The sequence below is a fragment of the Ambystoma mexicanum genome, chromosome 7q (assembly GCF_040938575.1).
Source record: "Ambystoma mexicanum isolate Mex_15411 chromosome 7q, UKY_AmexF1_1, whole genome shotgun sequence".
Taxonomy (NCBI): Eukaryota; Metazoa; Chordata; class Amphibia; order Caudata; family Ambystomatidae; genus Ambystoma; species Ambystoma mexicanum.
In genome coordinates this window covers 118,557,605-118,584,380 of record NC_090941.1, presented here as the reverse complement: position 1 = coordinate 118,584,380, position 26,776 = coordinate 118,557,605, and the positions used below count along the sequence as shown (strand labels likewise).

The 26,776-nt window shown below is 43.3% G+C and overlaps 1 protein-coding gene across 1 annotated transcript in view; it reads right to left on the bottom strand.

Moving 5' to 3' along the window:
* WWC3 (WWC family member 3) overlaps positions 1-26,776 on the bottom strand; it is a gene marked incomplete at its 5' end in the record, with an annotated part of 1,141,234 nt that overhangs the window by 169,286 nt on the left and 945,172 nt on the right. The window lies entirely within an intron of this gene.

Here is a 26,776-nt window from a genome sequence, read left to right as displayed (position 1 = left end):
GCCCATAGTGTGTATGCCTATCCACTGTGTCAAAGGCTGCCCTGTAGTCAATAAATGCCACAAAGACCCATTGTTTTTGTGTTAGCCAGGCCTGCTGTAGGATTGTAATAAGTGCAAGCCCATTGATAGGAGCATTAGAGCTCCTTCTAAAGCCGATTTGATTCAGAATTATGATGTCGTTATCCCCAATCCATGAATTTAATTCATCCAGTAGCACCATGGCAAAGATTTTGGCAAGAGGCTCAAGCATAGCTAGTAATCAGTAGCTTTGGGGATCTCTATGGCAGCCTTTTTTGTAGACTGGCAATACAATATTTTCCTTTCAGGTGGAAGGCACACACTGGGTGATGCTGATTAACCGGAATAACCATTGAAGAGCACTTGCCCAAGTGACAATCTTCCTTAATTAGTTGGTTACAAAGTCCATCGGGACCAGAGGCACTAGAGGATTTGATAGAGCTGAGGATTTTGATAATATTAGACTGCCCACCAGTATAAACCCAGCTTTCAAAAGTATTGAATGATTTAATGCCAACTAGGAGTGTCTAGAACCTAAGGTCGCCTATATGCGTGTTATCCAATCGCACACCGAGACTCCAAATGCACTACCGTGATCATTGTCATTGTTAATGAACCTCCAGAAAGTCTTTGGTTTATGTATTGTGCACTATAAACCAATCTCTGTCATTTCCTACAATAAAGAATCAACTTGTGCCTTTTCAGCCATTGACAGAAATTAGTGTGCATTTAACTTACTAGGGCTTGCACCTCCGATCGATGATGTTGTGGAGCCATCTTACACAGTTCAGCTCTGAATAGCCTTTTCCTATGCCTCAGAATAAGATCAAATACATGGCAATGAACGATCTTGGTAAGCTCCACTCCCCTTCTGAAGGAACAGCCCCTGTTTTTCAGAATACTAGATTTCATATTTTTTAGAAGGCTCTGGTAAGTACATATCCCCATTTCAGCAGTCCTCTTATTAATCAAAACATCAGTCCGCCCTTCACACCCAGCAGTGTAGAACGCAAGAAGACCATTAGCCACACTGCTGGACACCTTTAAGCAATTAGTGTTCCAAGTGATGCGATTTAACTGTGTATTAACACCAATTGTCCCCTGCTCCTCCTGTCTAATTGGCAGACTGGCTAAGGCAAGACTAACAATAAGAGGAAAGTGATAACTTTCATGTCTCTGTACAATGCTTATGTCAATAATCAAAGAGTCCAGTTTAGAGCAAAAAAAATTAAAAAATATCAATAATACTAGCGCTGGAATTGGATTTCCAAGTAAACTGCGTGGGCACATCTGCAGGATAATTACCATTGATCATAGGAAAGCTAAGGGAATAAAGCAAATTATCCCAGCTAAAGCTTCGTTTGCATTTAAAATATAATCTACTAGTCATGCATGGAGCGGAGAGTTACTCTTGCTCATGTCTATATAATGTGCGGTCCATCAGCACTTTTTCTTTGGGATCACCACATTAGAGCACAGGTGTAGTCCCCCTGTTTTTGACCAACAAAGTGTCCAGCTCCTTGAGTATTTTGCAATGTATCGCACAGTGTTGGGTCATACACATTAGTAAGAACTCTTTCCCAGATCCATTAAGGATGCCACCATCAGTAAGAGTTAATTTACCAGCCAAGATATATTTAGACTCACTTTTCAATTCAAGGAGCATGGGGCTCTTGCCACCAAGTAGCAAACCGCCCTTGGGCCATTCCCTAGGTCCCCATTTGGGCAGTTTGTTGATGGTGTGCCAATTTTTGCTGCAGCGTTTAAATTAACCATTCCCAACTATCATCTTCCCCCACCAAGCAGTCACTTGACACAATTTGCCCTCTGGTTCAGTTATTGCTGCCTCGTGGTTTAGAAGGAGCCAACTGTGCTGAGAGACTTGTTAGTAAAGTTATTATTACCCAATCTAGTTTCCCTTCCTCGATCGTGAGCCTGCTCCTGAGTGGCTAGTATACCACCCATTCTGGGAGGAAAGTCCCTATGGCTTGAGGTGCTGAGACATTCATCTGCCTCCATAACAGTACAGTGATAGCCCAATTGCATTAAAGCAAAATCATGCTGTAAGATGTAATCAATAGTATTCTGCACTTTAAAATGTATAAAAAAGAAGAGGTAGCAATTATGGTGTCCTCAGAGATATCCACAATCCGAAAATCATCGCTACTAATGCAGCAGAGGGAGATAATACTGTGCAGAAAATTCAAAATCCTAGCTTGGTTGATATAAAAGGTCTCACAGGGGCAAAAGATACTTGCCCTAAATGCCTTAACTTTCTGATCAGTAACCCTGCTGTTACCTACTGTCATAACTCAAGTAGGTTCTGTTTTACGATCTATGATCTTAGTTTGTGAAGAAACATCCATCACTCCGGGCAGGGGCAACGCGTTTGTCTTGGAAGCAAGACAACGCATAGCAACACAGGTTTGAATCCCAAGCTCGCCCTTAGAAACTGGTCCCGGTATTAAGCACGTTATAAAATAATTATTAAAGAACAACCATAATTTGAATCCAAGTCAACCCGGTTACATAAGTTCTCAAGATCAGACAAAGCCTCATCACCACATTCGTTATTCCTCATCCGATTCTTTTTCTGTCGTTTAATACACTTTTTGACCCCCACAGAAATAGGGTTAATGTAAGAGCGTATATCTCTTATCTCAGTTGTCTCGTATCTCTATTCTGTATTAAGGCGCAACCCCCCTCCTTGACTGCAAATTAAATATTAACACTACCGACTTAATTGGAGAGTTCACTATTCTGTTTTGTATTGTTCTTCCTTGGTTCAACCCTGGTCAGTTCAATGCAGAATTGAAACAACCATTAGATTTGTACACAGGGCTATCCGGCTTGTTCCCTTCACCTCAGAGACCACCAGCAACTTTGCCGGATTTTGAGGACTTGATTTTTTTACCTGGAGAGTGTGAGCCTTTTTCCCCACTCTCTCATGTATTTTGACATGTGTTTTACCTCTGTTCTCTTTGGTTATGGAGTCTAACCAACTCCATTGGCATCATCTTTTTCCTTTGTGTCACACAGCACCATCAGTGCAGTGACACTAGGGAGTCTTTCAGGCTTTCGCAAGGTTTAACTACCTGCTCTGGGAAAAACTACTGTTTCCCAGAGTAAGTAAAGTGAAATTGACTTTACTAGTCTTAAGTTCCTAGACCCAGCACACCCTATTTTACAATAGAGTGCTGAGGGGTTACCTAGTATCCCCTGTGTTTAGATACTCATGTAGCATTAAAATGTTACCCTTTCCTCTCCGAATGGCTGGTAGCAGTGGTTTTACAATGAACTACCATGATTTTTCCTGACCGCGAACTATTCGTAGCTCCGGTAACGTTCAATCGCGGGAGCCATGTTTTTCAAGATGACGCCGAAGCCTCCTTTGTTAAAACAGGTCCCAGTGGTCTTTTTTCATGATTTCTTTGTGGAAAGGTCCTTCCAGAGTTTTTCTCTGCGCACCAAACCAGGTTTGGTCTCTTTGTTCTTTCGACTTTGGCGGGCTTCAGGAGTGAAGAACCCCTCTGGCTCCAGAGCGTCTGAGGTAGGCAGGAAGTGTGGGAGGTGCCCGAAACTCCCTGTGCTTAGTCTGCTAGGAGACCCAAATGCACTCTGATGATTGGCCAACTGTCCGGCAAGGACAGCCACCCTGCTGGGTGAGTGGCAGCTAAGCTGGAATGAATGGGAGAGAACTGAATAAAAGGCCAGTCTCTTGGCTTGCAAGGCAGAATCGACTACTGGACGAAGGAACCGAAGAAAAGCTTGAAGAGGATGGCTGCTGCAACTCCTGGACTGTTGGTTTGCATGGTGAAGCCCTACTGCAGGTCCGAATCGCCAAGTTCGCATCGACAGAGAAGTCCTGCAAGGACGACTTCTCCCTTTGAGTTGGTGGAACCAATCAACTCCCAAGTAAGCCACCTGGACACCCATCTCGGAGCTGGTTGCATTTACTCAGAGTGCTGCAGGAAACCGTAGAGCCAGGGAGAGGGACACCAGATTGTGTGCAACGCTTGTAAGCTGGCCTAAAGCGTTTGGAAGATCCTCCTGACTCCCACGGCGTCAGACTGGCCAAGCCTGACCCTCCCCCCCCCTCAGCAGAGTGTGGGACCTCAGAAGCAAGGACAGTCCACCTCGACAGCCAGGACTAGCATTGTTACCAGTGCGGTAGCTGAAACGCGAAACAGCCATTGAAATTGAAGTTTGCCAGTTTCCCCATGACTGAGGCCCAGGAACAGCGAGATCTGCAGAACTGCCAGGAACAGAAGTCATCAGCTGCATCTTTTTCTTCATTGTAAGGTACTGTAAAAATAGCCTAAGAGAACCTACCTCTTACTGTGGAAGTGCTTGTAACTTCTGCAACTCACAAGTCTAATCAGCTTGTGGCCCTACATTTGATTCTTCTTCTTCTCAAAGACTCCTAAGAACTTGTGCAAATACTTTTCCATTAATTTCCCTGAGGTGCTGCATCCTATACAAAGACTTTGGCCTATTGACTTTGGCTTAGCCTATTGACTTGAATGACTCTTCTAAGAGCTGTTTGAAAGTATTTGCCCCGCTTATGATTATTTGCATTTCTTGTATTCTAAAACTTTTGCCTTTTACTTACTTTTTTAAAAGTGTACAGTATTGAAGTATATTTGTGTGTTACTAGTCTATTGCTCCCTTCTGGAGAAGGCTTTATAACTGACTGATAAATACATTAATTGTTTATGCAAGAAACCTTGAGTGTAAGAGTTTATTTGAATACCTGTAACTGTGAATTTTTATGTAACTCCACTACAGCTCACAATTCCCCTCTTGAGATAAGGCTGGCTGCTCAACACGCTACCAAAACTGTGTAGTACAGACTTATACCAAAGGTTGGTTTGCTTACACCTGTAGTCATAGTTGTGTGTAGTGTTCCCAGAGGGTACTGCATACAAACTTTGCCTAACAGTTAGAATCTATTTTTATTGCCTGCTCTCCTGAGCTGAGACAGCACTTGGCTGACTCAAAAGAGATTGATACCAAAAAGTTAGCACAGGTTGCTGACTTGTGGGTAATCAACAGGGCCACTCACAAGAACTCTGGGGCAACTCACAAAAAGTAAGAGGGGAAGCAGCACAAGAAAGAGGGAAAAGAGAATTCTACTTCCAACCATCCAAAAGAGGGTCACAAACATGGTAAGGGTAAGTCCCATGGTAAACATGGAAAGTCTAGTGAAACCTCTGGTACCAAACCAGAGGGAGGTCAGCAGAAACCCCAATTACAGAGAACATTTGTGAAATGCTTTGTATGTGGGACTACTGATCATGTGAAAGGGGAGCCCAGATGCAAGGGCAAACCTTCAGGGATCCTCACTGCCTCCTTCGCCTTCATCCCTGAGGGAGAAGTTCAAATGGCAAGTGCCAACTTTCAATTACTGGCTGAAGACCCCATTGGAGTTCAAGCCAGTGTTTCTATAGTGTACCTGGGTCTGTGGAAACAGAATGGATGTGTACAACTCCATACCAGATAACACAAAAGACTATTATAAGGACAGTGTACTTTTAAATGGTCAGGAGACCCCTGCCATTAGAGACACTGGGGCAGGCATTACAGTGGTTGATGAGTTTCTTCAAACCTGAGGATGTAGCTAAAGCACCCAAAGGTCCCACTAAATTCTCAGGAGGCCCTATCCAAATGGTTCCTATTCTGCTAGCTCTCATCCAGTGCAATAATATGACTGTTTGAATATCTGAAAGTGTACAGGAATGGTTTGATAACTCGTGGAGTTGTATCTAGTACCCCCAGGTCCCCCAGTAAAAGGAAGCAGGAACAAACGAGATTGGCCAGAGGCAACCTTGAGAGACTCTCCGTGGGAGGTTGAGGAGATTTCCAATACCCACAGTCCAGAGGAAGGCCACCCTTCTATTTCCAAGCAAAAGAAAGAGACAAAGTGGAAACCCACGGTCTAAAGGAAAAAGAAAGGTCTTGTACCTAAACCTGTTCACAGGAGAAGGACATCCCTGAGAGGACAGTCCCAGATCACTCCAGTGGCCCCTTCCGAGCTGAGGCTAAGTGGGAACACCAACCAAACTCAGAAGAGTCAGCTACTGGTGACACAGAGCTGGAAGAAAACCTTCCCTATGTTGGAGATGATGATCCCAAAGACCATCCTGAGCTGCACACTTCACTTGCAGAAGGTGGTCCCTTCAGGACAGACGTCAGCAGAGGTAAAAGAGAGTGTACCTCTCTAGAAGGTCAACGCCAACAGACAGCTTCCCAGCTGGAAGGGAAAGAGCCAGGGAAGCATAGGCTTTACTGGGAGGATGGCCTTCTCTATAGGGAACCTACTGAGTCTAACCAAGTAGACTACAGGAGACCTGCAGTGCCCCAGGAGGTGAGAAAAGTTCTTACAGTTAGCCCATGAGATCCCTCTGGCTGGCCACTTGAGTTTCAAGAGGACCAAAGAGAGGCTATCTCCGCATTTCTACTGGCCCAAGATGGGGGCTGATGTAGAAATGCTCTTTAAGAGCTGCCACACTTTTCAGACTTCTGGCAAGAGTGGAGCTGAGAATGTGGTACCTTTAGTGCCCCTCCCTGTGGTGGGAGTCCCTTTTGAGAGGGTGGGGATTGAAATTGTTGGTCCCCTAGACCCTCCAACTTCTTCAGGCAACCAATGCATCTTAGTTGTGGTAGACCATGCTACCAGGTATCCTGAAGCCATAACTATGAGAACTGTAACTGCTCAGGCAGTGGCTAAGGCACTCCTTGGTATCTTTACTGGGGTTGGTTTTCCTAAGGAGGTCATCTCTGACAGGGGGTCAAATTGTATGTCACACTACATGCAGACCGTGTGGAAAAACTGTGGAGTGTCCTACAAGTTCTCAACAGCATACCATCCCCAAAACCAATGGGTTAGTGGAGAGGTTCAATAAAACTAACTATGAAGAGCATGATCGGTGCTTTAGAGGAACCCCTTAGAAGAAGATGGGATCGTCTAGTGACACGCCATCTCGTTGCTTATAGATAAGTCCCTCAAGCTGGGGTTGGGTACAGCCCCTTTGAACTGTTCTATGGTCACCCGGTTAGAGGCCCTTCAAGGTTGTGGGTAAATTTGGAGAGGTCAATTATTTAGTGGACTTGGGCAATCCCAAGGAAGCCCCCAGGATCTATCACACTAAGCGTCTGAAGGTTTACGTTTCCAGGCCAGAACTAGGAGCTTTGCTTCTAGCTCTGATCAAGCAGAGGAGGAGAGAGCCTCTCCGTGAGCTCCTTAGGGGACAACCCTCAGATGAGACAATTGAAGGAGTGAAACTCTCTTCAGATCTGGCTCTGCAATAGGAGGAGTGCAAGGCTCTGTTAAATCATCAGTTTGCCTCCCTGTTTTCATTGACACCAGGCTTGACCCCTTGAGGCCAGGATGATATTCGCACTGGTGACAGTCTCCGTGTCAAAAGCAGGGGTTACAGAACGTCATACCACATAAAGGAAGAGGTCAAGAAGATGATTGATCTTGGGGTTGTTGAGCCATCTACAAGTCCATGGGCTAGCCCAGTTGTACTAGTGGCAAAAGCAGGAAGCAAGGAATTGAGATTATGTGTGGACTACAGACTCTTAATGCAGTCACAACGACTGATTCCCATCTTTACCCAGGACAGGGGAACTGGTGGACAAACTTGGTTCAGCTAAGTTCCTCAGTACATTTGACCTGACCTCAAGCCATTGGCAAATTGCTCTGACAGACCATGACAAGGAGAAAACTGCATTTTCTACACCAGGAGGCCTCTACCAGTTTAAGGTTATGCCTTTTGGACTCAAAAATGCACCGGCTACATTTCAGAGGATGGTGAACTAGGTTCTGAATGGGATGGAGGACTTCTGCATGGCATACTTGGGTGACATTGCAGTGTTCAGTGCCACTTGAGAAGAGCATCTTCAACACCTAGGATATGTTTTACAGGCTCTTGAACAGGCCCATTTGACCATAAAGGCGAGCAAATGACAAATTGGTCAGAATAAAGTGGTCTATCGTGGACGTGAGGTAGGAGAAGGTGACATAAGGCCATTGCCTAGCAAAGTACACGCTGTACAAGACTGGGCCACCACTATTAGTAAGAAGGTCAGGTGGAATGAGGAGTGCACTAAGGTTTTGAAGGACTGAAGAAAGCCCTTTGCCAAGCTCCAGTCTTGAGAGCGGACTACAAAAACTCCTTCATTGTACAGACAGATGCTTCTAATGCAGGGATGGGTGCAGTTTTGAGTCAACTGGATGAGAAAGGCAGGGAACACTCCATCGGCTTCATCAGTAGGAAACTGAAGGACAGAGAAGGTGGGCAACTACTGAAATTGAGCGATTTGCGATTGTGTGGTCTCTGAAGAAGTTTAGACCATACTTGTATGGGTGTACTTTTGTTATTTGGACAGACCACCAACCCTTGAGATGGTTAATGCAGAAGAAGGGGGGAAATCCAAAATTGTTTAAGGTGGTCAATCAACCTCCAAGGGTTTGATTTCACAATAGAACACGGGTCAGGGTTTAATCACCAAAATGATGATTGTCTCTCCAGAAAGTATGAACGACTGGATTAGGAGAATCATCCAGGAGTGAATCCTCCCGATTGAATCCTCCCGTCCCTTAGTATGGTGGGCGGGGGGCACGAGTGTCAGGGAGAATTCTCATTTCTGTGCTATTTCCCTTCAACCTTAGAGACCCCCAGCACTTTTGCTGGACTTTAGGACTTTTTAATTTTCACCCTGGAGAGAGTGAGCACTTTTTCTCATGCTCTCATGTATTTTGATCTGATTTGGATTATCTGTTTCCTTTAGATTTTGCTGAAGGTTTAAATACCTTTTCTTGTGCAAACTACTGTTCCCAAGAATAGTCAAGTGAAATTGACTTTACTTAACTTTTCTCTCTGTAGATCCAGCACACCCCTTATGTGGAGTCCTGGGCAGTTACTTAATAGCCCCTTTTTCTACTTACTCATGTAAAAAAATGTTGTTACCCTCACTACTTCAAAGGGCTGGTGGCAGTGGTTTAATTTCCCTACCATTGTGCTTTTCTACTGCAGGCTGAATCCTCAGCTGCAGTATAGCACCCATGGGTGACCATTGTGTCAAAATGGCCTGGTCTTCTTTCACCATTTCTTGTTTGTGAGGTCTTTCGTGGGTTTTACTCTGCACGCCAATTCAGGTTTAAGCCCGTTGGTCATTTTGCCTTTGGCAGGCTTCAGTACTGAAACCTGCCTCTGGCTCCAGTGTGTCAGGCAGGCCAGAAAGTGAGAGGTGCCCAAAACTCCCGGTCCTTAGTCTCCTTGGTTACCTGAATGCACCCAGTCCTGATTGGTTGGCTGGCTGTCCCTTGCAGGACAAACACCCTGCTGTTTGAGTCAAAGCTAGGCTGTGCACGAATGGGAGAAACCTGCATACTAGGCGAGGCTTATTGGAATGAAGACAGAGTCGACCACTGAATGAAACATCCAACGAAGGAATCGTGAAGAGAAGCTTGCTGCATCCTGCTGGACCATTGCCCGGTGAAGCCCTGCTGCTGTGCTGAAACTCCTTTTCCGAATCGACAAGGGAAGCTCCGGAAAGGAAGACTTCTTCCCTTTGGTTAGTGGGACCAACTAACCCTGAGACTAACTTTTCTGGAAAACATTCTCCAACGTGCTGTACTTCTTTGCTGCTGCTGGAACAAATTGCCAGGGGTCGAGAAATCCGTAGTCGAGCGCAACGTCTGTAAGCGTGTCAATTGCTCCAGGAGACTCCCGAGGACCCCCCCCTGAAGCAGGACAACCCAAGCTCGAGTCACCTCACCAGAGTGCTGGACTCATGGAGTGAAGGAAGCCCAAACTGTGTCCAAGATCCGCAGTGGTGCCGTTTACTGCGTGCTGAAACTGCAAAGTGCAGCTGAAATGAAAAGCCTGTAGCTGCTGCTGTGACCCCCCCGAACTGCTGTGCAGGAGTCCTCCAGACGTCCTCCCTCTTGGCCCCACAACTGGGGCCCAGGAACACAGGATCTGCAACACTGCAAACAAGACAGAAGCAAGCTCGATCCTCTTCTTCCAACCTAAGATACTGTGCGGACTAAGGGGTACTTACCTCCGTCTGTAGCTTGCTTTTCTCAGTTGAGACTTGCAGTTGCTGCGTTTCTAGAGTTGATCTCAGCTCTAACTTTCACAAGTGTAACAGCTTGTGGCCCAACTGTGATTTTCTACAACAAACTAACTTTGTGCAAGACGTTTTGCTATTTAAGAAGTGCCTCAGCTCCATAGACTTTGCTCCAATTGACTGACTGTCCAGGCTCCCTGCAGACTCTTCTAGTCCATTGACTTTGATTCTAACTGTCAATCATAGGTGATACATTGGTTTTTAACTAATATTGCTAGGAAAGGTTTTATCTAGACTTCTTTGGGAGATTTAAAAGTGCTCACATGCTCTGAGAACCTGTTAACCTTTTTCCTTCCCTTAACCTTTCTCCTTTTGACCAACCTCAGAATTTACAAAGCGCAGAAGTGATATATAAATGCCATTAATGTGCCTAGTTAGTGAAGTCACCTCTCAGTGTAGGAAGTGTGTATGAAGCATCTCTAAAGAGTATCTACTTGCTTTGCCTCGATTCTGAGAGCATATTTTGAAATGTATTTTTATTGTTGCACATTGCCCTTTTTAAAGAATGCTTATTTGTATGTTTATTTGATATGGCGCAGCCGAGACCCGTAGGTAGTTGGGCGCAAGCATTACAAGGATACTTATCAGCTTAGTTGTAAAGTAGTTATATACATACATAGTTATATACAGGCATAGATAAATGTTAAAGTGAGTGATCATATTTACAGAGACAAATTTGCAAAGTACCAGCTGGTCGTGCATGAGGGTGGTACAGTGGGATATATACAATTTGAGTAGTGGTCAAGGAAAGTGAGCTGTCTGGGTGTAGGGGAGATTCAGCAGCAGCTCAAGTTAGGCATCATTGGTCCATAACCAAGCTAGAACTTTTCGCCTAAATGAGGGGTAGGGTTGGTCAGTTCTAAGCTCTAATGGGAGTTTGTTCCAGGATTGGGCAGCAGTAACTGGGAAACTAGAGCCGCCAGCTGTGTTCAGTTTGTATCTAGGAACCTCTAGGGTGAAGGCGTTAGCCGATCTCATGAGCCGGTTTGAGGTTTTCCTGTTTATTCTCTCTGTAAGGTACAGAGGCGCCATGTTATTTAGGCATTTGGAGGTAAGGGATAGTGTTTTGAGGAGGACACTGTCTTTTTATTTTGAGCCAGTGAACATTTCTTCTGAAGGGAGAGATCTCTCTATTGGGGATATTTAGAGCTGCTCTTAGGGCATTGTTTTGGAGTCTTTGCAATTTGTCTATGATGTACTTATTAGAACCTGCATAAAGTGCATTGCAATAGTCCAGTCTAGATAGTATGAGTACGTTGGCTAGGGCGATGCAGCTAGTTTCAGAAAGAAATGGTCTGCAAGCTCGGATCAGTTTGCAGGTATATGCTGAGGAAGATGCTAGTGAGTTGACTTGCTTCTTGAGGGTAAGGGCTGAGTCAAGATAGAAGCCAAGGGTTTTAACAGCAGGTCCCACTTTAATGTCATCATTGGCGATATTGAAGGTGGCATAGTTGGGGACAAGTTTTTTAATGGCCGTCTTGGAGCCTAGGATTAAGAGCTCAGTTTTGTCGTCATTCAGGCAGAGGCCATGGGATGCCATCCATGCCTGAATGAGGAGGTATATCTTATTTACTAAGGCAGAGTCCTCCATGATGTTGCCCGAAAGGGGAATGAAGATCTGGGTGTCATCTGCGTAGTTGGTGTAGGTGACACCCAGTCTAGCCAACTTGTCGAACAATGGCTTAGTAAAGATGTTATACATAGTGGGGGAGACGCAAGATCCCCGAGGTACACCGCAGGGAACTTGAATGGGATCTGCGGCTGCGAGAGGGGAGAAGATTCATGGTGCGGTTCGCTAAGAAGGATTGAACCCAAGTTATGGCATCACTTCAGAAATGGGCGGCTGACCTGAAGTGGTTACATAAGACTGTGTGGTCCACTAGGTCAAAAGCCAACGATAGATCAAGGAGGAGTAGCATAGCTGAGTTCCCTTTGTCCTTTAGCTCGTCAATCTCAGTCTTAAGGTAGATCAAGGCTGTTTCTGTGCTGTGGAGGGGGCAGAATCCAGACTGACGTTATCCTAGTAGGTTGTTGGCTTCTAGGTAGTCCTGTATTTGTAAGTATGCTACTCTATCGAGGATTTTAAGTAACAAGGGGACCGTAGTGATAGGTCTGTAATTAGTCGGGATGGATGGGTCCAGAGTTTGTTTTTTTGAGCAATGGGAGCACCCAGGAGTGTTTAAGGTTGTTCGGCACTAGGTTTGTCGTGAACATTAATGAGCTTAGAGATGAAGGGGGCTAAATCTCTAGCTGCATCCCTTATAATTGGAGGGTTTGAGCGAGAGTATGATTTTTTCTGTTTCAATAATAGAGACTTTCCTGAAGCTAAAAGGTAGGGTGGTGCAGTCCTGAGTGAGAGGAGATGGTTGCTGTTGGGATATTGTGTCTGCTGGTAGGAGCAGTGAGTCTTTTTAGCAATTTTGATTTGGAGGGATGTAATTTTATTCGATAAGGTATTTTGAATGTCAGTATACCATAGCTTGTCCTTGGTATGGAAGATTCCATTTCGCGAGGATAGCGAAACGTTCCTTGGTGTCTGATTTAGTCTTGGATATTATATTGTTGAATGTATTCTTTTTTGTGCTAATTATTTCCTTTTTGTACATTTAGAAAGGTTTGTTAGTCTGAGCTTATTTTCCTCAGTGGACGAGTGGTTCCATGTGGATTGTAGCTTTCGTTTTTGCGCCCTTAATTCCTTCAAGTGGGGTGTGAACCATGTATTGAGGTGGGCTTTCTGTTTACTTTTGCTAATTTTGACTGGTGCAATAATGTCTAATGCCCTAGTCATGGTGTAGTTGAAGGTTTTGACTAGTAAGGTGGGATCTGTACTGTTGGGTTATTTATTGAGGTCAGGGAGAAGATATGGTAATAGCTTTTCTGCTGTAATGTCCTTTTTGCTCCTAGTAGGGAGAGATGGTGCCATGACTATAGTATTGGGGCGGATGAGGTCCAGAGAGGCAGATTAGATAGTGGTCAGTCCACGATTGCGATGTGGTGTTTGTAATAGTAATGTTGCAGTTTAAGTCGGCAACCCAATCTAAGGTCCTACATTTAGTGTGTGTTGGAGTGATGACTATGTGTCAGGCCATAGTCCTTTAGAATAGCAACAACTGATTAGGCATGTTTGTCGTCATCGTTAAATCCGAGATTAAGGTCGCCCGTAAGCAATATTTGCGAGCGGTCTTTGGTATTATTGGCTAGGATGCAGTTTAAGTCATCTTCGAAAGAGCGTAGTGGCCCAGGAGGTCTGTAGACCACGTGTATGGTTAAAGTCCGGTTGTTAGAGAGGTGGAGTTTGGCAGTGAGGGTCTCACAGGATTGGTTGGGTGGAGTATTGGCAAGCCTGAGAGCTAGATTGGTTTTATGGATAATGGCTAGTCCACTGCCTCTGGCGTTAGGTCTGTCTGCTCAGAGTATCTGGTATCAGTCTGGTACAGCTATCATAAGGGCAGGTCCTGCAGCCATGTTTCGGTTATGGCCAGTAAATCCAGATTCTCATTGGTTAGTGTGTCCGCAATCTCAGTAGCGTGGGCCACCATGGATCTGGCATTGATAAGTGACCCAGATAGTGATAGGGCGCTAGTATTTTTTGTCTTGGGGGGGAGGTAAGGTTGTAGATACGTTCGCTCTCTGAGTGTTTCTGGAAGTAGTATCTGGATGGTCAGAAGACAGTTTATGGGAGTTATATTGCTGTGTGCTTTTAACGGTTAGTTCTATGGAACGGACTGTATTACATATAGAGCTTCTTCTATTTAAGTTTGTTTTAGGATCGTAAAGACGTGGCAGTCTTGCTCGCAATCTCATATTTCTGTCCTTGGAGGGAGGGCATGAGGTTGGAGGGCAGTGGCCATTGTGGCGTGAAGGCCTAGTATGAGTTGGAATGTCAGGGTCCCTAAGATTTTACTCATGATCATAGGTAAGGTACAGCAGGTAGTGGGTGGTTGTTAGGTGCACTAGTATAATTTGGGTAGGGCTGCTATAGACTTATACATCAAATAGGTAGGGGGGCACAAAAAGGCAAGATGCAATAATCAAGTGGTGAACCATCTAATTCTAGGTAATACATTCAAATGTGGAGGCACAGTTAGGCTAGATGCAGCAATCCAATGGGGAGGCACAGTTAGGCTAGATGCAACAATCCAATGGGGAGGCACAGTTAGGCTAGATGCAACAATCCAATGGGAAGGCACAGTTAGGCTAGATACAACAATCCCATGGTGAGCCCTATATGGCCGATTACAACATTCAAATGTGGAGGCACAGTTAGGCTAGATGCAACATTCAAATTTAAAACTGATATAAATAAATAATAATTTTACTAGAAAACCTTGAGTGTAAGTATTATTTGGATACTTGTATTTGTGGATTTCGATGCACAGCTCTACAGTTCACATTTACCCCTCTTGAGATAAATCTGGCTGCTCAGTCACACTACCAACCTGTGTAGTACAGACCTATACCAAGAGGTGGGTTACATAATACCAAGAGGACAAGTGTGGTGTAGTCTCCCACAGGGTTACTACTCCAATGCTTGCATAACATCCACCTCTTTAAGGAGTCTCTCCTCCTCAACACCTTAGCCATCACGTCGCCCCTTGTGCCACCTGACTTGCTAGATGACAGATAAAACCTCTCCTCCCCATCCCTGCCACCGGGGACAGACGTACCCCTCCTAAATCCCCCTCTGTATCCTACCCCTGCTGTATAGCAATTCTACTGTTACCATTGAAAAGCACTCAGTTATGCATCTGTAATGTTGTACATCTATGTAAAGCGCTCTGCTATGTATTGAATGCATATTGGTGTATACCTCTGTAAAGCGCTCCTGTTCTTGAAGGTAGTTCCGCGTTCAATAAATACCATAATAATAAATAATAATGAAATGGGGGAATAGGATATCAGGGGTATAGCCTAGACTTGGTAGTTTTGGCATTTCTTTCAATTACCCCCAATGGTTCTTTCCCGATACTGGAGAGCTCTGAAAAATGTGAGGGAGGTAGAGGTCAGATCAGGCCATGGAGGTTTCATGCAGTATTTTGGCTTGAATGGAGAACTTAGGCTAAGGAGTTATGCTTTCCATGGTTTCCCAACCACGGCAATCATAAGTACAACAACGTATTTATAATAGCACTTCTCTTCGCTCTTCGTCTCACTAATGAAGCAAAAGCCGCCGCTGTAATAAAAGCTACCAGCAGGTGGCTTTTGCTTCATTAGTGCCGCAAGGGCAGAGATCACCTCAAGCACAGGAGGCTCGTCCATTTCACAAAATTGAAGTCTCCTAGTGCTTGATTTTAAAGGGGTGTAAACATTATTTGTGTAATATTTTACATAGGAACTTTCAATAAAAAGATGTTTATTATATATTTTGTATTAGTGCTCATCTTTTAAGACCATATCATTTTTGAGCGCACTATTCCTTTAAACCCCCACAGCCCTTAATACATTCCCCCGCCCACTCTGGCTTACCTTTTTGGCGTCCGCTCATCTTCTGACCCTGCAGCATCGAATCCGTCCATCCTACGCAGGTCGGATCCGATGCCGCAGGGCCTGCTTTTCTTTTTTTTCTCCCGTACCCCCAACTCCTAACCTCCAGCAGGGGGAGATACCCCCACTACCCCCAAAGGCCATCACTACCAAACATGGGGAGCGGGGGAAAGCCCCACAACCCCTGCTCCCCATGTTTGGTAGTGATTACCCAATCTGATAGTTTCCAAGCGATCGAATGGCATTGGCCGAATTTGGCCAGATTTACCATACGATCAATTGGAAACAATTAGGGTTCTACCAGAAATTGCACTTCAATCTGGTACTGACAGTCAGTGACTATTTCAGTACTAGGTTCCATGTTTACCTAAGTGACAGGAGAAATATTTTGGAGGGGGTTCCTCATGTATTAAGTTTGGTTTAAGAGTCACTGTGCAATAATACAAAATCAAACAACGCACTGGCTAAAGCAGATTGTTCAGATCCAGGCAGGAGGATGTTGTGTAGTTTCACCAATAATAATGTGACTCTAATTGTAAGTTTCATAGGTTTATTATGAGGAGGTCCCTCACAGCATATCTAGGTCCAACTGTATCTTCATCTTGTATGGTTCTCCACCTAGATTCTAGAACCATACAAGATGAACACAACAGAATACAGAACATGTACAGCATCAGCTTCTGGATATATGGTGTTAACGTCTACATTATAACATCTCCTCCTCCACATTGTTTATGAACATTGAAATTGCAAACTATATACACTATAACTATGTACTCAATTAAGCTCAGCACATGACTTCCAACTTTACACAATGATTGTTCATGAAAAGGATACATGTGATGATTCATTGGTGGTTCTCAGCTGGTAGATATATATAATGTACTATGTACATTTGATAACAACAATAATAAATAAAATCCTTCTTGAAATTGTGCACAATTCTTCTAGGTCTCATAGATGTTGCATTGCCAGTCTGATGAGTATGCTTCCTCTCTTTGTCAACATCACTTGTATTTGTGAAACATTCAGCTTTATCATCAGACATCACGAATCCATCCTTCCATGTTCCTTGTGAAGAGTATCTATTGTCACTGTTCTCAGGTCGGCCCTTTATTCTGGTTAATATGACATCACATGACCACCTGTTGCCATCCTCTAAAGTCACCGTTTTTTTTAGCACTTGGCCACTCTGTGGGGAACGATACTTGGATTCTCCTTTACAAACTCTTGGGTTCTCTTACTCTAACCCAATCACCACTCTCAATTTTGCTCTCCTTTACGTGCTTGTGATTGTCATATCTTTTATACTCTTCTTGTTTCTTCTTTATTCTTTTCACAATCTCCTCCATATCAATGTTCTTACTTTTCTTGAGAGCCATCCATGCAGGTCTCAGTCTGTTTGTGGCAATTCTTCCTCTCATCAGTGTGAAAGGTTCCACTTCTGTTACTGAGTGTGGGGGTAACCTTATATGTATTCAATGCCTCTTAGCGTTTCCTTCCACGGGAGATTATTTACAATAGCCAGTTGTATTGCATCTTTTATAAAGCGATTCATTCTTTCCACTAATCCATTTCCAAAAGGGTGATATAAAGCTGTTGTGCTATGTTTGATTGCTCTCTTCTCTAGAAACTCCTGGATTTCTTGTGACATAAATTGGGCACCATTATCTGATATTAATTCTTGTGGTTCACCCTCTCTGCTGAATATCTGTTCTAGAAATGTTTTTACTTTTCTGGCTGAAACAGATTCTTCAATGATTGCACATTCCACCCACTTGGATGTATAATCAACTTATACAATGAAATAGATCTTTTGTGGTTATAGTATTTCATACGGGCCTGCTATGTCCATAGCCAATTTTGTCCAAACTGCATCAGGTACTGGTACAGGTTGCAATGGTGTTGTCCTAGCAATCTTTCCTTTATCACTCACTGCACATGCAGAACAATCTTTGACCATAGCTTCTAAATCTCCCCACATGTTGGGGCACCAGTATGCTTCTCACTCTTCTTTTAGTTAAACTTCTCCCCACATGTCCTTCATGTGCAATCTCCATTATCCTTTCTCTCAGAGTTACAGGCGGAATTATGCGATCTCCCCTGTATATGCAGGTCTCATCACATGAAATTTCATCTTTAATCTTCTCCCAAGTTCCTATGTCTCTCTCCATCTCCTTCCAGTCACACACCACTGCTCTCCTCAATTGTTCCTGTTCTGAATCTTTCTTCGTAGCTTCAATCCATTCTTCTCTATTGAAACTAGCATGTACTTGCGCAATGACGCACTCAGTGTTTTGTTCCTCCATTGTCTCATTCTCAGTAGAATCTTCTCCTTCACATATACAAGGTAAACGGGAAAAACAATCTGCCACCACGTTTGTTCTCCCTGGAATATACTTTATGATCACATTGTACTGCATAATGATCAGGATCCACCCTCTAATACGTGGAGATGTCAAATGTGGGTTTTTTGGATTCATGACATGTATCAATGGCTTGTGACCTGTCTGGAGTTCAATGGGAATTCCCCAAATAAGTCCTTTGAAATGTTCAAGAATCCCTTTCACCGCCAGGGCCTCTTTTTCAATAGTAGAATAATTCCTTTCTGCTCCTTTCAAAGTTCTAGACGCAAAAGCTATTGGAACCATGTTGCTTGCATCGACTGATATCATGGTCTTGGCACTACAATCGAACATTTTGAGCACAGGTGCTTTATTAATTAACATTTTGATTGTCTCCAGTTCCTTCTTGCACTCATCGGACTATTCAAATTTGGTACCTTTATTCATCAAGTTTCTCATTTGACTTGTTCTGTCGGCATAATGATCCACAAATTTCGAATAATATTCTGTCAGGCCTAATAAACTCCGAAGATCTTTGTTCACAGGATTCGGTAATTTGAGAATGGTGTTCACAAGGGCTTCCTTGGGTTTTATTCCTTCCGCATTTATGCAGTGCCCTAGGTATGTCACCTCCTTTTTCTTTATCTTACATTTTTCAATCTTGAGAGTAAGACCTTTCTGTTGTATGACCTGCAACACTCCCAATAGTTTGGCAACATGATCCTCTTCAGTCATGGCAGACACCAATATGTTGTCCTGGAAATAATACACACCTCGTAGACCCTTGAATAGATATCAGTCTCTGAAATACAGCAGCTGCCGATGCCAAACCAAATGGCATTCTCTTATATCTAAACTCACCCAGGGGTGTTATGAAAGAAGTGAGGTGTCTAGACTCTTCATCCAGGACCACTTGATGGTATGCAGAGGATAAGTCCAACTTAGTGAACAATTTTGCAGGTTCCATAGTAGTGAGCATTTCTCCAATGTTAGGCAGGGGATGGCGATCCACGGTCCCTCAAATCAACACACATTCTGATTGACCCCTCCGGTTTTCTTACAATCACTATAGGAGAAAGCCACTTAGAGCTCGCAATTGGTTCAATGATGTCCTGTGAACATAATTTCTCTAATTCTTTTTGTAGTGCTTCTCGGGTCCCTATGGGAATATTCCTTACTCTGTGAACCACTGGTTTGGTCCCTCTCTTGAGAATTATACGATGTTTGAAACCTTTGAGGACACCAATATTGTCATTGAATACCTTGGGAAAGCTCTTGGCTAAATTCACAGCAGACTCACAGCTCTTGTCAGTTACACACAATATGGGTACATCCTCACCTGGGTGTATCTTGATCTTCAACGATGCTTGCTCCCACCAACCTACAATTGAAAAACCATCTTGGGCTACATATAATCTGAAATATGTCTTTCTCCCTTCAAAGTCCAAATGTACCCAAGTATAGCCTACAATATTAATCGGTGTCTTACCATAGCCACTCACTCCAACTTTAGTCATGTGTAAGTCTTCCATCTTTTTTAGTACATTCAGATACGTCTCCATGTCTACCATTGTATAGGGAGACCCCGTATCAACCATGACTTGCAAGGTGATGCCATTTATAGCCACAGGCACCCAAGGGCCCACAGAACTTCCCAACGATGCGAGTGTCAATATCTGTACTACTTCTTCAAACCCTTCTGTGATGGCTACTATATCATCCGAACCACCAACTTCTTCTAGTGCTCTCACACTATTTGAAGCACCTCTTCCAAACTGTGCGTTATTTCTTGCCATGCTGTAACGTGAATTGAATCTGCCCCATCCTCTGGCAGTGCGGCACACCTTGCCAAAATGTCCAACTTGTCCACATTTATAACACTCAGCCCTTTTTGCCGGGCAATCTTTTTCCGGGTTGGTATGTCTATACCATCCACATTTACCACAGTTGTTCTGTGACTTATGCAGTGTTTCTCTACTTTGCCTGGAGTTCAGGCCAAAATCCGACATCACTATTCTCTTTACAATTGCAACCAATGCTTCTTCATCTCTGTTGGACCCTTCCAGCTCCTGGACTGACTTGACATCAACATACTCTGGTTTGTTTTGAACTTCTTTCATGCACTTTTCTCCAAGTTCAATTGACCTGGCTATATCCAGCGTTTGCTCTAGTGTCGGATTTTTTGCTTGCCAAAGTCTTTGCTGAATCCGGGGATCAATCACATATAGGACAATATGGTCTCTCAAATATTCGTCCGCTACTCCTGTGAACTCACATTAGATAGCAAACCTCTCAATGCTGCAACATATGTATCTACAGATTCATTCTTGCTTTGTCTCCTAGAAAAGAATCTGTACCTCAAGTACAATGTTCGTTTTATTCCCAAAATGCATGCCCAGCTTGGATAATGCAGTTTCATATTTCCTAGCACTGCTGGTAGATTCACTGTCCCTTCTTCTGCATCACCGGGATCTGGCAACGTCCTGAATATTCTCAAAGCTTCTGCCCCCACACAATTTAGCAAAGTAGCCTCCTTTAAATCATCATTAAATTTAGCTCTTCCAATTGCCCTCAAATAAACCTGAAAGTTATCCAGCCACTGTTCCCATTTGCATACAGGACTCCCCGGTTGTACCAGGAATTTCACTGGGGCCACAATGTTCTGCATGGCCATGGTATCTGTTTTGTTGCTGTGATGGGATGTGTGTCTTTTGAAACAGCAAAAATGTCTTTAATAAATGTTAATTTCACTTTCACCAATGCATGTCGTTTGTAGCCTGTTTTGCGCACGTTTATTTATTTTCCTTTTTTATTTTAGTTACACTCCACACGCATCTGCTGTGAAGCGTGTCTACTTCCGTCGCAATCGCCAACTTTCTGCTACTTTTTCCTTTCAGTATCAGTGCGGTGTATGTATTCTCAGCGCGGATCTGTTCGTAACATTCAGATGAATGCAGTTACCATGGTATCACACTCCCTCAAAGATGGCGGCACGTAGCTCACGCTCTAGGGTCCTTTCCTTTATAGGAAGCAGCCCTGTGCAAGCTATGACGCGCCCCCGCTCTCCATACGCTGCGTGCAGCCCCTTCCAGTGACACTCGCGCACCGTTCAAACAATGCCGGTCTCCCTCTGACAATGCTCGCGCACAGTTGAAAGCACCGGTGAGCGTTATTAATTCACTGCGTTAGCGATTAAAGTCTGACCTTGTTGTCTTTGGATTGATGATTTCTTTGAAGTGTCGCTCGCAGGGTTCAGCTGTCTCTACTGTTCCTGCGCCTCAGACTTCATGAACGTGCGTTACGATCTCCATTAACACACGCTCGCACACACCCAGGGACCTCCTTCACCGACAGCTCCTCGTCGCCAATTGGTGTGTAGTTTCACCAATAATAATGTGACTCTACTTGTAAGTTTCATAGGTTTATTATGAGGAGGTCCCTCACAGCATATCTAGGTCCAACTGTATCTTCATCTTGTATGGTTCTCCACCTAGATTCTAGAACCATACAAGATGAACACTCTCAATAGAATATAGAACATGTACAGCATCAGCTTCTGCATATATGGTGTTAACTTCTACATTATAACAGGAGAAGGTTACATATGGAGCATGCTGGGAAATCTTAATTCTGCTATGATACTGACCTTTTTCTTACTGTGCTCAAAAAGGAACATTTAATGTGACATCAGGAGAAAAGATGGAACCAATAATAAGAACAGAGGGGTTGTACATAGTAAGCTAGAAAGTTGTGTGTATGTGTGCCAGACATACATTTCCAGAAACCCTTTTGGTATAGGCGGTATTCCCTTTATCTGCAAAACAGCAAGCCCAGTCCTAGACGAAGCACAAACGCTAAGCAGAAAATAAATACATGAATACAAATTCTTAATACAAACCATGTGCAAAAATTCAGATCCGAGTTGGACAACAAGCTAACACGTACCACCACACAGTACCTCAGTTTAATGCTAGTGGTTCCTATGGATTTATACATGTATGATCTTCACTTCCAATCCCTTCTCTTCTTTCTATTTTGTTGCACCTCCATGTTATCCTTCAAATACATGTTCCTTTTTTTCAGCCATTTCTGTTCTTCCCAGTCAGAAGTGACCTTCTACCCTCTCTTTTTATTCCTTAAGTTTGTCTTCTTCTTATCCCTTATTTGACTGCATTTCTAAACTCACCTTTCCTCTGCTGTATTTCCCTCTAATTTAAAACATGCTACTTTTCTCCCAGTGCCCCAGATACGATTTTGAGGTGGGAGTATTTTACTCCCCATTTTTAAACTGACAGTAAATGTGATTTCAAGAGAGTAAAAATGACTTTTCTCCTTAACAAGAGAGTAAAATGTATGTCAGATCCAGCCAACCTGTGCAAAAACTGTACGGAAATCATTACTATGCAGCAGATTTCTGCATTGTGACAGAATACACCTTTCATTATTTCTCTAAGGTCTGGCCATTTGATCTCTTCTGTATACATTTAAATGTTGAAAACACAAAACCTAACAAATTCCATAGTAAAGCAAACATGGATTATAGTGTGTGTTTTGAGGTTCGCTAGCAGAGTTGTCTTTTGATGTTTAATGAAAAAACTCATTTCCTAGAGCTATTACTACCTTATGGTATGCCAATGTTATGATACAACAGTGCAGGGAGGCAAGGATTATTTATTTTAATTCTTCTAGAGCGCAACACGCCCATAGGCCTCAGAACACAAAGGACAAAAACAAAATAGACAAATGATCAGACAGCCAGAGTTAGGAGAAAACAGGCATGTCTCATACGGGGTTCTGGTTGAAAAGGAAGGTCTTTATTTCCTTTTTAAAACGGACTAGGCTTTCGATCACACGAATATGTCCAAGGAGAGAATTCCACAGCAAGGGAGCTTGAACATCAAAAGGTGGTGGACATGTTAAATTCTGTATCTAATCTCATGGTCAAATAGTTATTTATATAGCACCTTTGGTGGCACTCCTTTATCGACCTCAAAAGGATAAAAGGCTGAGTTGGCCTTGCCGGAATTCATACCTGCAACCTACAGATCAGGCACACAGATCACAGCAAAGAGATCTCAACCGGTGGAGCTATCTTATTGACTAACATCCTTGAGAGGTCGGTAAACGGAGTATCAACTGAGGTATAATAATCACAGTGCCTAGATGTTGGACGAACCATATATGAAGCACTACATAAAGTTAAATACATATCAGGTGTTAGTGAGTTTCTATTTCAATTATAAATGTAACTTTAATTTGTTTGTTTTTGAACAGCGCTTACACTTTCTGTGGCATCATGGTTTGGATGTTTTAATTGTAGTCTTGAAGATTTGAGAGACTAGAACACCTGTGATTGGTGTAATGACAATCACTCACCCTCGAGTTTAGACTCTGCTGCCACTATTTATAATAACGTACCCCATTGACTGCAAGGCTGAATGGATGTACACTAGACAGTGCATACTCATAATTTTACACAGTTTTTATAATTAGAGTGTACATTAAATTATAAGAGTAAAAATGATCTGCCGCTGCATGATTATGCACACAGCACAGGAACTCTGAAAAATACAATTATGCAATACTGGTTTGCTTTCACTGGAAAAAAAAAAGCATAATTTGTTACAAAAGATGAATTCTCAATTGCAACTTAGTTTTCCATCTTATAAATTATACAATCCAAAAATGCTAGAAAAAATAAATATGCATAGGGCTTCTGTATGCACCATGAGCATCAGCACAGCAGAAGCTGAATGGAAATAAATCAGTCCTTTCACCACAGTGTGCAGGTTCTTTTTTTTTAAAGGCTTCAGAGAAATATATTCTGTTAGAGGCTTTTATTCATGGCTTGTAATTACATCCATGTAGATAAAAAAAAATCAAAAAAAGTGTTCTGGTTTCTGTGAAGTAACCTGACCTTTGCATTGCCCTCTGTTCTACACTTGTGTTTAAATGTACACAGGAAAATAATAAAGCTGTCACATTTATAAGATTTTCATGTAAAAAGGCCTAGTATGCACCTTATCTGGAGGCCTGATTATACCTATCCAATAAGACTATCTCCAACCCCTCTTCCCTTTCTCCTTTCCACCTATTCTCATTTTCTCAAAGACTGCTACGAACCTTGATGTACTTTTTCACTCTTCTCATTCGATTACTTCTCACGTAGTATCCATCGCCAGTTCGAAGTATTTAATATTAGTAAAGCATGCCTTCATTCTCTTTCTGCAACCAAAGTTCTCATTTCTGAGCTGGCTTACTCCAGACTATTAATCGGTACTGCTGCCCATCAGCTTGCCCCCTCTTCGTTTTATCCAGCATGTTAATGGACATTTGTACCGCGCACTATCCCCTCCGTAGTGGTCCCTTGGTGCTCTGGCGGTTCTGAAAAAGGGGTTGGGGGATTGAGTTAGTGGGAGGAGGCAGGAAAACTGCAAGAGAGCAGTGATGTGCTGTTGGCGGCCTCAGCCCGGTGGGTTCGTTGGCTGGGCCTGGGGTGTTTGCGGCCGGTAGTCATCGTGTACTGTTGTGCAAGGCTATGTGTGTTTTTGTTTTGTTGTTGCAATGTAGTGAAGTTTGTGCGGTTTGTTGTGCTGTAGGTTTTGGTTGTGTTTGGTTTGGAGTTTGAGAGGTGTATGCAGAAAGGGAAATTGTTGGTAGGGTTGGTTAGTTTGCATCTCTATCCTGAATTGAAGCGCTCGGCTTGCGTAGTCTCCCCTGTTGCGGCTCTGTCCTGATCTGGGTCTGACTGGCCTACAGGTTCCTTACTCCTCTGGCCCCCACCTCTAACATGCTCTATCATGGCTCCCTTGTCCTCAATTTAGACTCTAGTGGCCAGTGCATCTGTTAATGACAACCTCTCAGGTAGTGGGGATGATTGTCAATGTCTCGATAATTCCAGGGATGTCCGTGTCTTTCCGGTTTAGTTATCCTTTTTACCAGTTTTGTTTTTCAGGTTTAGTCTGTGGTGTTGTAGATTCAAAAAATGGGCTCCTGGTTATGGACCTATTCTACCCAGGAGGGTTACTTTAAGACAAAAATTACAATTGAATAGGTACAAAGAAGAGTGCTCTAATGAAAACACACTGTTTCCCCCCTTATTACCCTCTGCATTAAAGGAGAAAAAGAAAGAAACTCACTTTCTTTGTTGTTTGGAGAAAATAATAGTTTGTTTATCTATGCAGTTGAAAAAATCAACATAGAGTGAACAGTTCTCCAAACAGCATAACATCACACGGTTTAATGAAACCAACCGTACAGGCTTATAGGATATATTTACAAACACATGGGGTCACATAGTTTGACACAACAGTCGTGTAGGTAACGCAAACTCAATCAAAATACATAGTTTGTTATGGTGATTCATATACTTCAGTATAAAACAACACAATTAGACAAAGTAAGCAACAACAGAAAAAAAAAAAAAAGGGGTTCGTGAATTGACAATTGGTAGTGGACAGTGACAATGCACTGTTGTTCGAGGTGCGTCTACACCAAGGTGTTTCGGCCGTTTAGGTGGACCAATTATGTCCCAGCATATGTACGGCCTTCATCAGGACGAAGTGCTGCACGGGGTGGAATAGGTGCTGTGGATAATTATTTCCACTGGCACGAATTTCTAGTATTACGCCAGGCGTGGGAAGGATCTTAGTGTAATCCTCACTTGTGAGGATCTTGGAGTGGGATGGACTCTGATTTTAAATATGCGGTCCTCGCGCGGAAACCTGAACACCTTTGTTCATGAATCACGAATAGCGGGCCAGTGGAGAGCGCTGTAGAAATGTGCTGACTCACTCCGGGGCTCGAAAGGGGCCTGGCGGCATAGCGTTAGTATTTAACTTTATGTAGTGCTTCATATATGGTTTGTGGTGTTGTAGAGCCAGTTTTTTTGTGATTTCCTGAATTTTAGGTGTTCTTCGGTGTTTCTTATTTCCTTTGGGATGTTGTTCCAGGTTCTTGCGGCTAAGTGGTAGAAGGAGGTGCCTCCAAGTTTTTTCTTGAGGTATGGTTTGAGTTCCAGGCGGATTTCGTTGCTCGATCGGAGGGGTCTCTTTGGTTTGTAGACTGTTATTTTCTTTTGTAGGAATTCTGCTCCTTGTCCACTGATTGCCCTGTGCATTATGCACATTGTTTTGAAGGTGATGCGATGTTTAACTGGAAGCCAGTGTAGGGTTTTTAGGGCTGAAGTGATGCAATCTCTTCTGGATAGTTTGAGGAGTAGTCTTGCTGCTGCATTTTGGATCCGTTACATTTTCTTCAGGAGGTGTTCAGGTATTCCGAGGTAGAGGCTGTTTGCATAGTCTATTTTAGACATGATTAGGGCGACGATAGTGAGTGTTTTGTGCGCGAAGGAGATGAAAGGTAGAATTCTTGCGTCTTTCTTCATGCTCATCCATTTCCCCCTTCTTTCGGCATCTTGGCTCTCTTTGGAAACACATCTTTTCCATTTTGTTTGGTGTTCAAGTGCCTTTATGGCCTTGCTCCCCCTTATTTATCTGCACTTTCCTTTCTACTCTCCTCCTCGCTCTACCCGCTCTCCATGACCTTTTTTGTTTGCTGTGCTTAAACCACCGAGTGCTCATTCCCGCTTCAGTTCTTCCCTCTTTGCTCAAAAACACTGAAATGCCCTCCCTCTCTCTATTCCGGTCTCTATTTCGATCATGTCTTACGTCCAGTCTTCTTTCCTCACTTGCCTAGTTTTACCCATGTTTTCATTTGCTTTATAAATTAAATACAAATAACTATGGAAGAAGAAAATGTGCTACTTGCTGTAAAAAAGAGACAGCAGA